Genomic DNA, 18,070 nt, shown 5'->3' with positions numbered 1-18,070 from the left:
GTCCTCCCTCTCTATCTAACCCTATCTAACCCTATCTAATGCTGTCTCCTCCCTCCTCTATCTAACCTGTCTCATCCTCCCTCCTCTATCTAACCCTGTCTCCTATCTAACTCTGTCCCCTCCCCTCCTCTATCTAACCCTGTCTCCTCCCTCCTCTATCTAACCCTGTCTCCTCCCTCCTCTATCTAACCCTGTCTCCTCCCTCCATCTAACCCCTGTCTCCCTCCTCCTCTATCTAACCCTGTCTCCATCCTCCCTCCTCTATCTAACCCTGTCCATCCTCCCTCCTCTATCTAAACCCATCCTCTCTATCTAACCCTGTCTCCTCCCTCCTCTATCTAACCCTGTCTCCCTCCCTCCTCTATCTAACCCTGTCTCCTCCCTCCCTCTCTATCTAACCCTGTCTCCTCCCTCCTCTATCTAACCTCCTCTATCTAACCCTGTCTCCTCCCTCCTCTATCTAACCCTGTCTCCATCCTCCCTAACCCTGTCTATCTAACCCTGTCTCATCCTCCCTCCTCTATCTAACCCTGTCTCCTCCCTCCTCTATCTAACCCTGTCATCCTCCCTCCTCCTAACCCTGTCTATCCTATCTAACTAACCCTGTCTCCTCCTCCTCCTCTAACTAACCCTGTCTCCATCCTCCCTCCTCTATCTAACCCTGTCATCCTCCCTCCTCTATCTAACCCTGTCTCCTCCCTCCCTCTAACTAACCCTGTCTCCATCCTCCCTCCTCTAACTAACCCTGTCTCCATCCTCCCTCCTCTATCTAACCCTGTCTCCATCCTCCCTCCTCTATCTAACCCTGTCTCCATCCTCCCTCCTCTATCTAACCCTGTCTCCATCTTCCCTCCTCTAGTAACCCTGTCTCCCTATCTAACCCTGTGATCTCCTCCCTCCTCTATCTAACCCTGTCCTCCTCCCTCCTCTATCTAACCCTGTCTCTCCTCCCTCCTCTATCTAACCCTGTCTCCTCCCTCCTCTATCTAACCCTGTCTCCTCCCTCCTCTATCTAACCCTGTCTCCTCCCTCCTCTATCTAACCCTCCTCCCTCTCCTCCCTGTATCTAACCCTGTCTCCTCCCTCCTCTATCTAACCCTGTCTCCTCCTCCCTCCCTCTATCTAACCCTGTCTCCTCCCTCCACTATCTAATGCTGTCTCCTCCCTCCTCTATGTAACCCTGTCTCCTCCCTCCTCTATCTAACCCTGTCTCCTCCCTCCTCTATCTAACCCTGTCTCCTCCTCTCCTCTCCTCCTATCTAACCCTGTCCTCCTCCTCTATCTCTATCTAACCCTCTCCTCCCTCCTTTCTAACCCTGATCCCTCCATCCTCCTCCTCTAACTAACCCTGTCTCCATCCTCCCTCCTCTATCTAACCCTGTCTCTCCTCCCTCCTCTATCTAACCCTGTCTCCATCCTCCCTCCTCCTAACCCTGTCTCCATCCTCCCTCCTCTAACTAACCCTGTCCTCTATCTAACCCTGTCTCCTCCCCTCCTCTATCTAACCCTGTCTCCATCTTCCCTCCTCTATCTAACTATGTCTCCATCCTCCCTCCTCTATCTAACCCTGTCTCCTCCCTCCCTCCTCCCTTTCTAACCCTGTCACCTCCCTCCTCTATCTAACCCTGTCTCCATCCTCCCTTATCACTGTCTCCATCCTCCCTCCTCTATCATCCCTGTCTCCATCCTCCCTCCTCTATATAACCTGTCTCCATCCTCCCTATGCAGATCCTCCCTCCTCTAACTAACCCTGTCTCCATCCTCCCTCCTCTATGTAACCCTGTCTCCTCCTCTCCTCTTTCTAACCCTGTCTCCATCCTCCCTCCTCTATCTAACCCTGTCTCCCTCCCTCCTCTATCTAACCCTGTCTCCATCCCTCCTCTATCTAACCCTGTCTCCCTATCTAACCCTGTCTCCTCCCTCCTCTATCTAACCCTGTCTCCTCCCTCCTCTATCTAACCCTGAATCTCCTCCCTCCTCTATCTAACCCTGTCTCCCTCCTCCCTCTCCCTATCTAACCCTGTCTCCTCCCTCCTCTATCTAACCCTGTCTCCATCCCTCCTATCTCCTCTATCTAACCCTCCCTCCTCTATCACCCTGTCTCCTCCCTCCTAATCCTCCTCCTCATCTAACTCCATCCTGTCTCCACCCTGTCTCCTCCCTCCTCTATCTAACCCTGTCTCCTCCCTCCTCTATCTAACTCTGTCTCCATCCTCCCATCTAACCCTGTCTCCATCTTCCCTCCTCTACTAACTGTCTCCATCCTCCCTCCTCTATCTAACCCTGTCTCCTCCCTCCTATCTAGTAACCCTGTCTCCAGACCTCTATCCTCATCCTCCCTCCTCTATCTAACCCTGTCTCCTCCCTCCTCTATCTAACCCTGTCTCCTCCCTCCTCTATCTAGTGTCTCCTCCCTCCTCTATCTAACCCTGTCTCCTCCCTCCTCTATCTAACCCTGTCTCCTCCCTCCTCTATCTAACCCTGTCTCCTCCCTCCTCTATCTAACCCTGTCTCCTCCCTCCTCTAATCTAAGTATCCTCCTCCTCTATCTAAATCTAACTGTCTCCATCCTCCCTCCTCTATCTAACCATGTCTCCATCCTCCCTCCTAATCTAACCCTGTCTCCTCCCTCTATCTCTCCATCCTCCCTCCTCCATCTAACCCTGTCTCCATCCTCCCTCCTCTATCTAACCCTGTCTCCTCCCTCTCTATCTAACCCTGTCTCCTCCCTCCTCCTAACCCTGTCTCCCCTCCTCTATCTAACCCTGTCTCCTCCTCCTCTATCTAACTCTGTCTCCATCCTCCCTCCTCTATCTAACCCTGTCTCCATCCTGTCTCCTCCCTCCTCTAACTATGTCTCCATCCTCCCTACCTATCTAACCCTGTATATATCTAACCCTCCATCCCTCTCTATCTAACCCTGTCTCCATCCTCCCTCCTCTATCTAACCCTGTCTCCACTGTCTATCCTCCCTCTATCTAACCCTGTCTCCATCCTCCCTCCTCTATCTATCCCTGTCTCCATCCTCCCTCCTCTATCTGTCTAACCCTATCTATCCTGTCTCCTCCTCTATCTACCCTGTCTCCTCCCTCCTCTATCTAACCCTGTCTCCTCCCCTCCTCATAAACCCTGTCTCCTCCCTCCTCTATCTAACCCTGTCTCCTCCCTCCTCTATCTAACCCTGTCTCCTCCCTCCTCTATCTAACCCTGTCTCCTCCCTCCCATAACCCTATCTAACCCTGTCTCCATCCTCCTTCCTCCATCTAACTCTGTCTCCATCCTCCCTCCTCTATCTAACCCTGTCTCCATCCTCCTCCTCCTATCTAAACCCTGTCTCCTCCCTCCTCTATGTAACCCTGTCTCCATCCTCCCTCCTCATAACCCTGTCTCCTCCCTCCTCTATGTAACCCTGTCTCCTCCCTCCTCTATCTAACCCTGTCTCCTCCCTCCTCTATCTAACCCTGTCTCCTCCTCCTCTATCTAACCCTGTCTCTTCCCTCCTCTATCTAACCCTGTCTCCTCCCTCCTCTATCTAACCCTGTCTCCTCCCTCCCTATGTAACCCTCTCTCCTCCCTCCTCTATCTAACCCTGTCTCCTCCCTCCTCTATCTAACCCTGTCTCCATCCTCCTCTATCTAACCCTGTCTCCATCCTCCCTCCTCTAACTAACCCTGTCTCCATCCTCCCTCCTCTATCTAACCCTGTCTCCATCCTCCCTCCTCTATCTAACCCTGTCTCCATCCTCCCTCCTCTAACTAACCCTGTCTCCATCCTCCCTCCTCTAACTAACCCTGTATCCATCCTCCCTCCTCTAACTAACCCTGTCTCCATCCTCCCTCCTCTATCTAACCCTGTCTCCTCCCTCCTCTATCTAACCCTGTCTCCTCCCTCCTCTATGTAACCCTGTCTCCTCCCTCCTCTAACTAACCCTGTCTCCATCCTCCCTCCTCTATGTAACCCTGTCTCCTCCCTCCTCTTTCTAACCCTGTCTCCATCCTCCCTCCTCTATCTAACCCTGTCTCCATACTCCCTCCTCTATCTAACCCTGTCTCCATCTTCCCTCCTCTATCTAACACTGTCTCCCCCCTCCTCTATCTAACCCTGTCTCCTCCCTCCACTATCTAATGCTGTCTCCTCCCTCCTCTATCTAACCCTGTCTCCTCCCTCCTCTATGTAACCCTGTCTCCTCCCTCCTCTATGTAACCCTGTCTCCTCCCTCCTCTATGTAAACCTGTCTCCTCCCTCCTCTATGTAACCCTGTCTCCTCCCTCCTCCATCTAACCCTCTCTCCTCCCTCCTCTATATCTAACCCTGTCTCCATCCTCCCTCCTCTAACTAACCCTGTCTCCTCCCTCCTCTATGTAACCCTGTCTACTCCCTCCTCTTTCTAACCCTGTCTCCATCCTCCCTCCTCTATCTAACCCTGTCTCCATCCTCCCTCCTCTATGTAACCCTGTCTACTCCCTCCTCTTTCTAACCCTGTCTCCATCCTCCCTCCTCTATCTAACCCTGTCTCCATCCTCCCTCCTCTATCTAACCCTGTCTCCATCCTCCCTCCTCTATGTAACCCTGTCTCCTCCCTCCTCTATCTAACCCTGTCTCCTCCCTCTATGTAACCCTGTCTCCTCCCTCCTCTATCTAACCCTGTCTCCTCTATCTAACCCCTGTCTCCTCCCTCCTCTATGTAACCCTGTCTCCATCCTCACTCCTCTATCTAACCCTGTCTCCATACTCCCTCCTCTATCTAACCCTGTCTCCATCTTCCCTCCTCTATCTAACCCTGTCTCCTCCCTCCTCTATCTAATGCTGTCTCCTCCCTCCTCTATCTAATGCTGTCTCCTCCCTCCTCTATCTAACCCTGTCTCCTCCCTCCTCTATGTAACCCTGTCTCCTCCCTCCTCTATCTAACCCTGTCTCCTCCCTCCTCTATGTAACCCTGTCTCCTCCCTCCTCTATCTAACCCTGTCTCCTCCCTCCTCTATCTAACCCTGTCTCCTCCCTCCTCTATGTAACCCTGTCTCCTCCCTCATCTTTCTAACCCTGTCTCCATCCTCCCTCTATCTAACCCTGTCTCCATCCTCCCTCTATCTAACCCTGTCTCCATCCTCCCTCCTCTATCTAACCCTGTCTCCATCCTCCCTCCTCTATCTAACCCTGTCTCCATCCTCCCTCCTCTATTTAACCCTGTCTCCATCCTCCCTCCTCTATGTAACCCTGTCTCCTCCCTCCTCTATGTAACCCTGTCTACTCCCTCCTCTTTCTAACCCTGTCTCCATCCTCCCTCCTCTATCTAACCCTGTCTCCATCCTCCCTCCTCTATGTAACCCTGTCTACTCCCTCCTCTTTCTAACCCTGTCTCTATCCTCCCTCCTCTATCTAACCCTGTCTCCATCCTCCCTCCTCTATTTAACCCTGTCTCCATCCTCCCTCCTCTATGTAACCCTGTCTCCTCCCTCCTCTATGTAACCCTGTCTACTCCCTCCTCTTTCTAACCTTGTCTCCATCCTCCCTCTATCTAACCCCTGTCCCCTCCCTCCTCTATGTAACCCTGTCTCCATCCTCCCTCCTCTATCTAACCCTGTCTCCTCCCTCCTCTATGTAACCCTGTCACCTCCCTCCTCTATCTAACCCTGTCTCCTCCCTCCTCTATCTAACCCTCCCTCCTCTTTGTAACCCTGTCTCCTCCCTCCTCTATGTAACCCTGTCTCCTCCCTCCTCTATGTAACCGTCTCCTCCCTCCTCTATCTAACCCTGTCTCCTCCCTCCTCTATCTAACCCTGTCTCCTCCCTCCTCTATCTAACCCTGTCTTTTCCCTCCTCTATCTAACCCTGTCTCCTCCCTCCTCTATCTAACCCTGTCTCCTCCCTCCTCTATGTAACCCTCTCTCCTCCCTCCTCTATCTAACCCTGTCTCCTCCCTCCTCTATCTAACCCTGTCTCCATCCTCCTCTATCTAACCCTGTCTCCATCCTCCCTCCTCTAACTAACCCTGTCTCCATCCTCCCTCCTCTATCTAACCCTGTCTCCATCCTCCCTCCTCTATCTAACCCTGTCTCCATCCTCCCTCCTCTAACTAACCCTGTCTCCATCCTCCCTCCTCTAACTAACCCTGTCTCCATCCTCCCTCCTCTAACTAACCCTGTCTCCATCCTCTCTTCTCTATCTAACCCTGTCTCCTCCCTCCTCTATCTAACCCTGTCTCCTCCCTCCTCTATGTAACCCTGTCTCCTCCCTCCTCTAACTAACCCTGTCTCCATCCTCCCTCCTCTATGTAACCCTGTCTCATCCTTCCTCTTTCTAACCCTGTCTCCATCCTCCCTCCTCTATCTAACCCTGTCTCCATACTCCCTGCTCTATCTAACCCTGTCTCCATCTTCCCTCCTCTATCTAACACTGTCTCCCCCTCCTCTATCTAACCCTGTCTCCTCCCTCCACTATCTAATGCTGTCTCCTCCTCCTCTATCTAACCCTGTCTCCTCCCTCGTCTATGTAACCCTGTCTCCTCCCTCCTCTATGTAACCCTGTCTCCTCCCTCCTCTATGTAACCCTGTCTCCTCCCTCCTCTATGTAAACCTGTCTCCTCCCTCCTCTATGTAACCCTGTCTCCCTCCCTCCTCCATCTAACCCTCTCTCCTCCCTCCTCTATATCTAACCCTGTCTCCATCCTCCCTCCTCTAACTAACCCTGTCTCCTCCCTCCTCTATGTAACCCTGTCTACTCCCTCCTCTTTCTAACCCTGTCTCCATCCTCCCTCCTCTATCTAACCCTGTCTCCATCCTCCCTCCTCTATGTAACGCTGTCTACTCCCTCCTCTTTCTAACCCTGTCTCCATCCTCCCTCCTCTATCTAACCCTGTCTCCATCCTCCCTCCTCTATCTAACCCTGTCTCCATCCTCCCTCCTCTATGTAACCCTGTCTCCTCCCTCCTCTATCTAACCCTGTCTCCTCTATCTAACCCCGGTCTCCTCCCTCCTCTATGTAACCCTGTCTCCATCCTCCCTCCTCTATCTAACCCTGTCTCCATACTCCCTCCTCTATCTAACCCTGTCTCCATCTTCCCTCCTCTATCTAACCCTGTCTCCTCCCTCCTCTATCTAACGCTGTCTCCTCCCTCCTCTATCTAATGCTGTCTCCTCCCTCCTCTATCTAACCCTGTCTCCTCCCTCCTCTATGTAACCCTGTCTCCTCCCTCCTCTATGTAACCCTGTCTCCTCCCTCCTCTATCTAACCCTGTCTCCTCCCTCCTCTATGTAACCCTGTCTCCTCCCTCCTCTTTCTAACCCTGTCTCCATCCTCCCTCCTCTATGTAACCCTGTCTACTCCCTCATCTTTCTAACCCTGTCTCCATCCTCCCTCTATCTAACCCTGTCTCCATCCTCCCTCCTCCATTTAACCCTGTCTCCATCCTCCCTCCTCTATGTAACCCTGTCTCCTCCCTCCTCCATTTAACCCTGTCTCCATCCTCCCTCCTCTATGTAACCCTGTCTACTCCCTCCTCTTTCTAACCCTGTCTCCTCCCTCCTCTATGTAACCCTGTCTCCATCCTCCCTCCTCTATGTAACCCTGTCTACTCCCTCCTCTTTCTAACCCTGTATCCATCCTCCCTCCCTCCTCTATGTAACCCTGTCTCCTCCCTCCTCTATCTAACCCTGTCTCCTCCCTCCTCTATCTAACCCTGTCTCCTCCCTCCTCTATGTAACCCTGTCTCCTCCCTCCTCTATCTAACCCTGTCTCCATCCTCCCTCCTATTCTAACCCTGTATCCTCCCTCCTCTATCTAACCCTGTCTCCTCCCTCCTCTATCTAACCCTGTCTCCTCCGACCTCTATCTAACCTTTTCTCCATCCTCCCTCCTCTATCTAACCCTGTATCCTCCCTCCTCTATGTAACCCTGTCTCCTCCCTCCTCTATCTAACCCTGTCTCCTCCCTCCTCTATCTAACCCTGTCTCCTCCCTCCTCTATCTAACCCTGTCTCCTCCCTCCTCTATGTAACCCTGTCTCCATCCTCCCTCCTCTATCTAACCCTGTCTCCTCCCTCCTCTATCTAACCCTGTCTCCTCCCTCCTCAATGTAACCCTGTCTCCTCCCTCCTCTAACTAACCCTGTCTCCATCCTCCCCCCTCTAACTAACCCTGTCTCCATCCTCCCTCCTCTATGTAACCCTGTCTCCTCCCTCCTCTTTCTAACCCTGTCTCCATCCTCCCTCCTCTATCTAACCCTGTCTCCATACTCCCTCCTCTATCTAACCCTGTCTCCATCTTCCCTCCTCTATCTAACACTGTCTCCCCCCTCCTCTATCTAACCCTGTCTCCTCCCTCCACTATCTAATGCTGTCTCCTCCCTCCTCTATCTAACCCTGTCTCCTCCCTCCTCTATGTAAACCTGTCTCCTCCCTCCTCTATGTAACCCTGTCTCCTCCCTCCTCCATCTAACCCTCTCTCCTCCCTGCTCTATATCTAACCCTGTCTCCATCCTCCCTCCTCTAACTAACCCTGTCTCCTCCCTCCTCTATGTAACCCTGTCTACTCCCTCCTCTTTCTAACCCTGTCTCCATCCTCCCTCCTCTATCTAACCCTGTCTCCATCCTCCCTCCTCTATCTAACCCTGTCTCCATCCTCCTTCCTCTATCTAACCCTGTCTCCATCCTCCCTCCTCTATCTAACCCTGTCTCCATCCTCCCTCCTCTATCTAACCCTGTCTACATCCTCCCTCCTCTATGTAACCCTGTCTCCTCCCTCCTCTATCTAACCCTGTCTCCTCCCTCCTCTATCTAACCCTGTCTCCTCCCTCCTCTATCTAACCCTGTCTCCATACTCCCTCCTCTATCTAACCCTGTCTCCATCTTCCCTCCTCTATCTAACCCTGTCTCCTCCCTCCTCTATCTAATGCTGTCTCCTCCCTCCTCTATCCAACCCTGTCTCCTCCCTCCTCTATGTAACCCTGTCTCCTCCCTCCTCTATGTAACCCTGTCTCTCCTCCCTCCTCTATGTAACCCTGTCTCCTCCCTCCTCTATCTAACCCTGTCTCCTCCCTCCTCTATGTAACCCTGTCTCCATCCTCCCTCTATCTAACCCTGTCTCCATCCTCCCTCCTCTATCTAACCCTGTCTCCATCCTCCCTCCTCTATTTAACCCTGTCTCCATCCTCCTCTATCTAACCCTGTCTCCTCCCTCCTCTATCTAACCCCGTCTCCATCCTCCCTCTATCTAACCCTGTCTCCATCCTCCCTCCTCTATCTAACCCTGTCTCCATCCTCCCTCCTCTATCTAACCCTGTCTCCATCCTCCCTCCTCTATTTAACCCTGTCTCCATCCTCCCTCCTCTATGTAACCCTGTCTCCTCCCTCCTCTATGTAACCCTGTCTACTCCCTCCTCTTTCTAACCCTGTCTCCATCCTCCCTCCTCTATCTAACCCTGTCTCCATCCTCCCTCCTCTATGTAACCCTGTCTACTCCCTCCTCTTTCTAACCCTGTCTCCATCCTCCCTCCTCTATCTAACCCTGTCTCCATCCTCCCTCCTCTATTTAACCCTGTCTCCATCCTCCCTCCTCTATGTAACCCTGTCTCCTCCCTCCTCTATGTAACCCTGTCTACTCCCTCCTCTTTCTAACCCTGTCTCCATCCTCCCTCCTCTATCTAACCCTGTCTCCATCCACCCTCCTCTATGTAACCCTGTCTACTCCCTCCTCTTTCTAACCTTGTCTCCATCCTCCCTCCTCTATCTAACCCTGTCTCCATCCTCCCTCCTCTATCTAACCCTGTCTCCATCCTCCCTCCTCTATCTAACCCTGTCTCCATCCTCCCTCCTCTATGTAACCCTGTCTCCATCCTCCCTCCTCTATGTAACCCTGTCTCCTCCCTCCTCTATGTAACCCTGTCTCCTCCCTCCTCTATCTAACCCTATCTCCTCCCTCCTCTATTTAACCCTGGCAGTCCACCCTCATAAACTATGTAACCCTGTCTCCTCCCTCCTCTATGTAACAGTATCTCCTCCCTCCTCTATCTAACCCTGTCTCCATCCTCCCTCCTCTATCTAACCCTGTCTATATCCCTCCTAAACTATCTAACCCTGTCTCCTCCCTCATAAACTATCTAACCCTGTCTCCTCCTATCCTAAACTATCTAACCCTTTCTCCATCCTCCCTCCTCTATCTAACCCTGGCAGTATCCTATCATAAACTACTGTAACCCTGTCTCCTCCCTCCTAAACTATGTAACCCTGTCTCCTCCCTCCTAAACTACGTAACCCTGTCTCCTCCCTCCTCTATGTATCCCTGTATATCCTATCATAAACCTGTATTTACCCTCAGTCTGATGGCTCCTTTCCTTCCGTCCAGGAGTTCCAGTGAGTACATAGCAGCCATATTTGAGCTGAGCACCCTGGTGATCGAGCGGAAGGGACGTATCCTGCACCACTGGGACTGTCTGTACTGGAGGTCCCCAGAGGGACAGCGCTTCAAACAGGCCTGTAGTGTAGTACACGGGTAAGAAGATTGGCTGAACATTTCCCTGAAATTCCAAGGTTTTCCTGAAATTCCTTTTGGAAGATACCTGGAAGCTGGAAATCCAAGATTCCTCCAAACAGGATTTCTGGAATACTTTGGAATTTTCAGGAAGTAACTCAAGTTCTTACAACCCCACAGGTTCACCAGCACTGTTGTCCAGGAGCGCAGAGCACAGCTTTTCCACCGGGGGAGCCAGAGAGCCACACTGACACCACAAGACTGGGGAGGAGAAGAAGAATAAAAGATTTAGCAGACTTCATTGATTTGTTACTGCTGTCAAAGGATGAGGATGGTCATGGTCTCACAGATGGGAGATAAAAGCAGAGGCAGACACTTTCATGTTTGGAGGTGATCCTCGAGAGTTAAGATTCACCCAATCCTTTACTGTATTTACTCTGGCAGTATATCCTATCATAAACTACTGTATTTACCCTGGCAGTATATCCTATCATAAACTACTGTATTTACCCTGGCAGTATATCCTATCATAAACTACTGTATTTACCCTGGCAGTATATCCTATCATAAACTACTGTATTTACCCTGGCAGTATATCCTATCATAAACTACTGTATTTACCCTGGCAGTATATCCTATCATAAACTACTGTATTTACCCTGGCAGTATATCCTATCATAAACTACTGTATTTACCCTGGCAGTATATCCTATCATAAACTACTGTATTTACCCTGGCAGTATATCCTATCATAAACCACTTTGAGACTTTATTCTCTCTCAGGTCATGACACCACGGCCAGCGGGATCAGCTGGGTTCTGTATAACCTGTCTCAGCATCAGGACTACCAGGACCGCTGTAGAGCCGAGGTCAACGACCTGCTTCAAGACCATAAAAGACTAAACTGGTCAGAGCCGAGGTCAACGACCTGCTACAAGACCGAAAGACAGAGGACTTAGACTGGTCAGCACCTGTCTGTCTGTCCAGGGTCCGTCAGTCTGTCTGTCTGCTTGTCTGTCTGTCTTTGATTCTGTCAGGGTGGGGGATAGGTCATACCACAGGGTGAGAGGAGGGGGACGGGTCATACCACAGGGTGAGGTGAGGGGGATGGGTCATACCACAGGGTGAGGGAGGGGGATGGGTCATACCACAGGGTGAGGGGAGGGGGACGGTTCATACCACAGGTTGAGAGGAGGGGGACGGTTCATACCACAGGGTGAGGGGAGGGGGATGGGTCATACCACAGGGTGAGGGAGGGGGGGGAGGGTGAGGGGAGGGGGGGTCTTACCACAGGGTGAGGGGAGGGGGACGGGTCATACGGGTCATACCACAGGGTGAGGGGGGGGACGGGTCATACCACAGGGTGAGGGGGACAGGTCATACCACAGGGTGAGGGGGACGGGTCATACTACAGGGTGAGGGGGGACGGGTCATACCACAGGGTGAGGGGAGGGGGGGGTCATACCACAGGGTGAGGGGAGGGGGGTCATACCACAGGGTGAGGGTGAGGGGGACGGGTCATACCACAGGGTGAGGGGGACGGGTCATACCACAGGGTGAGGGGGACGGGTCATACCACAGGGTGAGGGGGACGGGTCATACCACAGGGTGAGGGGGACGGGTCATACCACAGGGTGAGGGGGACGGGTCATACCACAGGGTGAGGGGGACGGGTCATACTACAGTCCTTTCTCAAATAGGTCACATTTGTAATAATGAAAAGTTCCATCCTCTCTTCATCTCAACATGGCAGGAATGTGTTCTCATCGGTCTAGGTCTTTACATGATACAAGGAGAAGATACCACGTTAATAAGAGTAGTCTGGGGATCTCTGTGGGCCAAGACACTCAAAACCACAGAGAAGATACCACGTTAATAAGAGGAGTCTGGGGATCTCTGTGGGCCAAGACACTCAAAACCACAGAGAAGATACCACGTTAATAAGAGGAGTCTGGGGATCTCTGTGGGCCAAGACACTCAAAACCACAGAGAAGATACCACGTTAATAAGAGGAGTCTGGGGATCTCTGTGGGCCAAGACTCCCAGAACAGACCGGTCCTTTCTGTATGTGTGAATGATCCATAAAAGAGTGACTGGTGTGTTGTGTTTCTGCAGGGAGGACCTGAGCAGCCTCCCCTTCACCACCATGTGTATTAAAGAGTCTCTGAGACTGCACTCCCCCGTGTCTGCTGTCACCAGACGATACACGAAGGACATGACGGTGCCAGGTGGACGGGTCATACCACAGGGTGAGGGGGACGGGTCATACCACAGGGTGAGGGGGACGGGTCATACCACAGGGTGAGGGGGACGGGTCATACCCACAGGGTGAGGGGACGGGTCATACCACAGGGTGAGGGGAGGGGGACGGGTCATACCACAGGGTGAGGGGGGGACGGGTCATACCACAGGGTGAGGGGGACGGGTCATACCACAGACAGGTACCACAGGGGAGGGGGGGACGGGTCATACCACAGGGTGAGGGGAGGGGACGGTCAGGGTCATACCACAGGGTGAGGGGGACGGGTCATACCACAGGGTGAGGGGAGGGGGACGGGTCATACCACAGGGTGAGGGGGGGGACGGGTGATACCACAGGGTGAGGGGAGGGGGCGGGTCATACCACAGGGTGAGGGGAGGGGGCGGGTCATACCACAGGGTGAGGGGAGGGGGACGGGTCATACCACAGGGTGAGGGGAGGGGGACGGGTCATACCACAGGGTGAGGGGACTGGTCATACCTCAGGGTGAGGGGAGGGGGCGGGTCATACCACAGGGTGAGGGGAGGGGGCGGGTCATACCACAGGGTGAGGGGAGGGGACGGGTCATACCACAGGGTGAGGGGAGGGGGACGGGTCATACCACAGGGTGAGGGGACGGATCATACCACAGGGAGAGGGGGACGGATCATACCACAGGGTGAGGGGGACGGGTCATACCACAGGGTGAGGGGGACGGGTCATACCACAGGGTGAGGGGGACAGGTCATACCACAGGGTGAGGGGGACGGATCATACCACAGGGTGAGGGGGACGGGTCATACCACAGGGTGAGGGGGACGGCTCATACCACAGGGTGAGGGGGACGGCTCATACCACAGGGTGAGGGGACGGGTCATACCACAGGGTGAGGGGGACAGGTCATACCACAGGGTGAGGGGGACGGGTCATACCACAGGGTGAGGGGAGGGGGACGGGTCGTACCACAGGGTGAGGAGACAGGTCATACCACAGGGTGTATTTGGTTATATTTGCATATTTACATACATTAACAGAAAGGGGAGGAACAGAGCTACAACCACCAAACACTATCTCAGTCTCCCTACCTGCTCTGTCTAGACTACCTGCTCTATCTACCCTACCTGCTCTGTCTAGACTACCTGCTGTCTCTACCCTACCTGCTCTGTCTACCCTACCTGCTCTGTCTACCCTACCTGTTCTGTCTATACTGCCTGCTCTGTCTACCCGACCTGCTCTGTCTACCCTACCTGCTCTGTCTAGACTACCTGCTGTCTCTACCCTACCTGCTCTGTCTACCCTACCTGTTCTGTCTATACTGCCTGCTCTGTCTACCCAACCTGCTCTGTCTACCCTACCTGCTCTGTCTAGACTACCTGCTCTGTCTAGGCTACCCACTCTGTCTACCCTACCTGCTCTGTCTAGACTACCTGCTCTGTCTACCCTACCTTCTCAGTCTCCCCTACCTGCTCTGTCTAGACTACCTGCTCTGTCTAGGCTACCCGCTCTGTCTACCCTACCTGCTCTGTCTAGACTACCTGCTCTGTCTACCCTGCCTGCTCTGTCTAGACTACCTGCTCTGTCTACCCTGCCTGCTCTGTCTAGGCTACCCACTCTGTCTACCCTACCTGCTCTGTCTACCCTACCTGCTCTGTCTAGACTACCTGCTCTGTCTACCCTACCTTCTCAGTCTCCCCTACCTGCTCTGTCTACCCTGCCCGCTCTGTCTACCCTGCCTGCTGGCTCTACCCTACCTGCTCTATCTACCCTACCTGCTCTGTCTATCCTGCCTGCTCTTTCTACCCGACCTGCTCTGGTTACCCTGCCTGCTCTGTCTAGACTACCTGCTCTGTCTAGGCTACCCGCTCTGTCTACCCTACCTTCTCAGTCTCCCCTACCTGCTCTGTCTAGACTACCTGCTCTGTCTAGGCTACCCGCTCTGTCTACCCTACCTGCTCTGTCTAGACTACCTGCTCTGTTTACCCTACCTTCTCAGTCTCCCCTACCTGCTCTGTCTAGACTACCTGCTCTGTCTAGGCTACCCGCTCTGTCTACCCTACCTGCTCTGTCTAGACTACCTGCTCTGTCTACCCTGCCTGCTCTGTCTACCCTGCCTGCTCTGTCTACCCTGCCTGCTCAAAATATATTTTATATTTGAGTTTCTTCAAAGTTGCCACCCTTTGCCTTGATGACAGTTTTGCACACGCTTGGCATTCTCTCAACCAGCTTCATGAGCTAGTCACCTGGAATGCATTTAAATTAACACGTGTGCCTTGTAAAAAGTTAATTTGTGGAATTTCTTTCATTAATGCGTTTGAGCCAATCAGTTGTGTTGTGACAAGGTAGGGGTGGTATACAGAAGATTGCCCTATTTGGTAAAAGACCAAGTCCATATTAAGGCAAGAACAGCTCAAATATGCAAAGAGAAAAACCCCGGAATGAGTAGGTGTGTCCAAACTTTTGACTGGTACTGTACGTGCGTTAAATCCCTGACGAAGCTTTAGCGTTCTTATAGACTAAAGGGAAAGGCAACGTAAACACAGGAAATAGATAGCTGAAGAAGACAGATCCTCAGGTGGGCGGCCGTTGTGTTTCTAATACTAATTTCTACTGTACTTTTTCCACTTCAGGTAGCATCTGTCTGGTGAGCATCTATGGGACCCATCACAACCCTGAGATCTGGCCGGACCCAGACGTCAGTACAGTTTACTCCATCGACACTCAGGGCTCTGACGAGCTCCTTAATATCCTCTCACAGTGCCGCTGACAGTCACTTTAGTCTGATGGCATTTCACTCTTCTTCTCTCCAGGTCTACAACCCCATGCGCTTCGACCCTGAGAACTCAAAGGACCGTTCATCCCATGCCTTCATACCTTTCTCTTCAGGACCTAGGTGTGGATTCTAATTGACATTATCTTTATACACATTAGCATCACAGCCCAGGCATAACATAGCCTAATGTTTAGAACCTGTTCCCCGATCCGTTTGTGCGTGGCATGACAGTACAAACAGATCCGGAGACCAGGCTATGATGATACAATATCAACCATCACCGATCATTCTGTGCTATAGGAATTGTATTGGGCAGAAGTTTGCCATGGCGGAGCTGCGTGTGGTGGTGGCGCTGACCTTGAGGAGGTTCCGTTTGACCCCTGGGGGTGGAGGTGAGGAGGCTACCCCAGCTGGTGCTCAGGGCCGAGGGGGGCTGTGGCTGACGCTGGAGACCCTAGACGCCCCCAGGACTAACCCCTGAACTCCTCTCTCCTCTATGGATCAGACATAGAGAAAACTGATTTTATGATTTTACTGTATAAACATACGCTGAGTACAAAAATAGGAACACCATTAAACTAAAGTAAAATACATAGGCCTAAAGCCTACAAATAAACAGTCAAATACATAGGCCTAAAGCCTACAAATAAACAGTCAAATACATAGGCCTAAAGCCTACAAATAAACAATTAAATAAATAGGCCTAAAGCCTACAAATAAACAATAAATACAGGCCTAAAGCCTACAAATGAAAACAATTAAATAACATAGGCCTAAAGCCTACAAATAAACACAAATAATAGGCCTAAAGCCTACAAATACATAGGCCTAAAGCCTACAAATAAACAGTCAAATAATACAAAGCCTACAAATAAACAATAAATACATAGGCCTAAAGCCCTACAAATAAACAATTAAATAAATAGGCCTAAAGCCTACAAATTAAATAAATAGGCCTAAAGCCTACAAATAAACAATAGAATACATAGTCCTAAAGCCTACAAATGAAAACAATAGAAAACATAGTCCTAAAGCCTACAAATAAAAACAATAGAATACATAGTCCTAAAGACTACAAAATAAAAATAGCAAAATATCCTGATGAAAATGCAGGTTCTCATGAATCGCTCTACTCAGCCTCCCTTTCCATCCTTCTTGACTTGAGCTATGACTCAACGTCATCAGGACAGATAAACCACATACATGCTCATTGCTCTCTCAGATGGATATAAAATAAACCCGTACTTGTTGTTTCTCACAAGTGTATCAGGTTGTGAACTCTGCAAACAACGTTTTTCCACGTCAGGAAGGAGAACGGTAAATGACTGTAAATACATGCATTAACAGAAATGTAACCAAATGACGGGATGAACGGTACATCTACTCTGCCTACTGGTTACATAAATGATGGAGAATTGAACAAAACAAACAATCGAAGAGGAAACAATTCACAACAATGAATGTGCAATAATTGTCAGGAGACCGCAGGGGGAACATTCTGGAGAGCTGAGAGCGTGCATTCTGGAGAGCAGAGAGCGTGCATTCTGGAGAGCTGAGAGCATGCATTCTGGAGAGCTGAGAGCATGCATTCTGGAGAGCAGAGAGCGTGCATTCTGGAGAGCTGAGAGCATGCATTCTGGAGAGCTGAGAGCATGCATTCTGGAGAGCTGAGAGCATGCATTCTGGAGAGCTGAGAGCATGCATTCTGGAGAGCAGAGAGCGTGCATTCTGGAGAGCTGAGAGCATGCATTCTGGAGAGCTGAGAGCATGCATTCTGGAGAGCTGAGAGCATGCATTCTGGAGAGCTGAGAGCATGCATTCTGGAGAGCTGAGAGCGTGCATTCTGGAGAGCTGAGAGCGTGCATTCTGGAGAGCTGAGAGCGTGCATTCTGGAGAGCTGAGAGCGTGCATTCTGGAGAGCTGAGAGCGTGCATTCTGGAGAGCTGAGAGCGTGCATTCTGGAGAGCTGAGAGCATGCATTCTGGAGAGCTGAGAGCATGCATTCTGGAGAGCTGAGAGCATGCATTCTGGAGAGCTGAGAGCATGCATTCTGGAGAGCTGAGAGCATGCATTCTGGAGAGCTGAGAGCATTCTGCATTCTGGAGAGCTGAGAGCATGCATTCTGGAGAGCTGAGAGCATGCATTCTGGAGAGCTGAGAGCATGCATTCTGGAGAGCTGAGAGCATGCATTCTGGAGAGCTGAGAGCATGCATTCTGGAGAGCTGAGAGCATGCATTCTGGAGAGCTGAGAGCATGCATTCTGGAGAGCTGAGAGCATGCATTCTGGAGAGAGACGCCCTGATCTTCGCGACACATCCCTCCCCTACTTCTTGTTGCAACATTTTTAGATGAGTCTCGAGACACATTATCTTCACACATTTGAGATGTTTTTCACTGACAGACACAACTCAATAATCAGCGAGGTCTATTGCCATGCAAGCTGCCCAAATTGCTGGTTTCCCCAATAGGAATAGGCAAACAATCCATAGCTATTTTTATTTAACTAGTTAATAACAAAATCTTATTTACAATGACGTTGTAGGAACAGTGGGTTAACTGCCTTGTTCAGGGGCAGAACAACAGATGTTTACCTTGTCA

The 18,070-nt window shown here is 51.5% G+C and overlaps 1 pseudogene; it reads left to right on the top strand.

The window, feature by feature from the left end:
• LOC124042219 overlaps nt 1-15,915 on the top strand; it is a 38,034-nt pseudogene extending 22,119 nt beyond the window's left edge.
• The last annotated feature ends 2,155 nt before the right edge of the window (nt 15,916-18,070 follow it).

This window comes from Oncorhynchus gorbuscha, linkage group LG08 (assembly GCF_021184085.1).
Source record: "Oncorhynchus gorbuscha isolate QuinsamMale2020 ecotype Even-year linkage group LG08, OgorEven_v1.0, whole genome shotgun sequence".
Classification (NCBI taxonomy): Eukaryota; Metazoa; Chordata; class Actinopteri; order Salmoniformes; family Salmonidae; genus Oncorhynchus; species Oncorhynchus gorbuscha.
The sequence above is the reverse complement of the archived record's forward strand: the minus strand, read 5'-3'. Positions and strand labels throughout refer to the sequence as shown.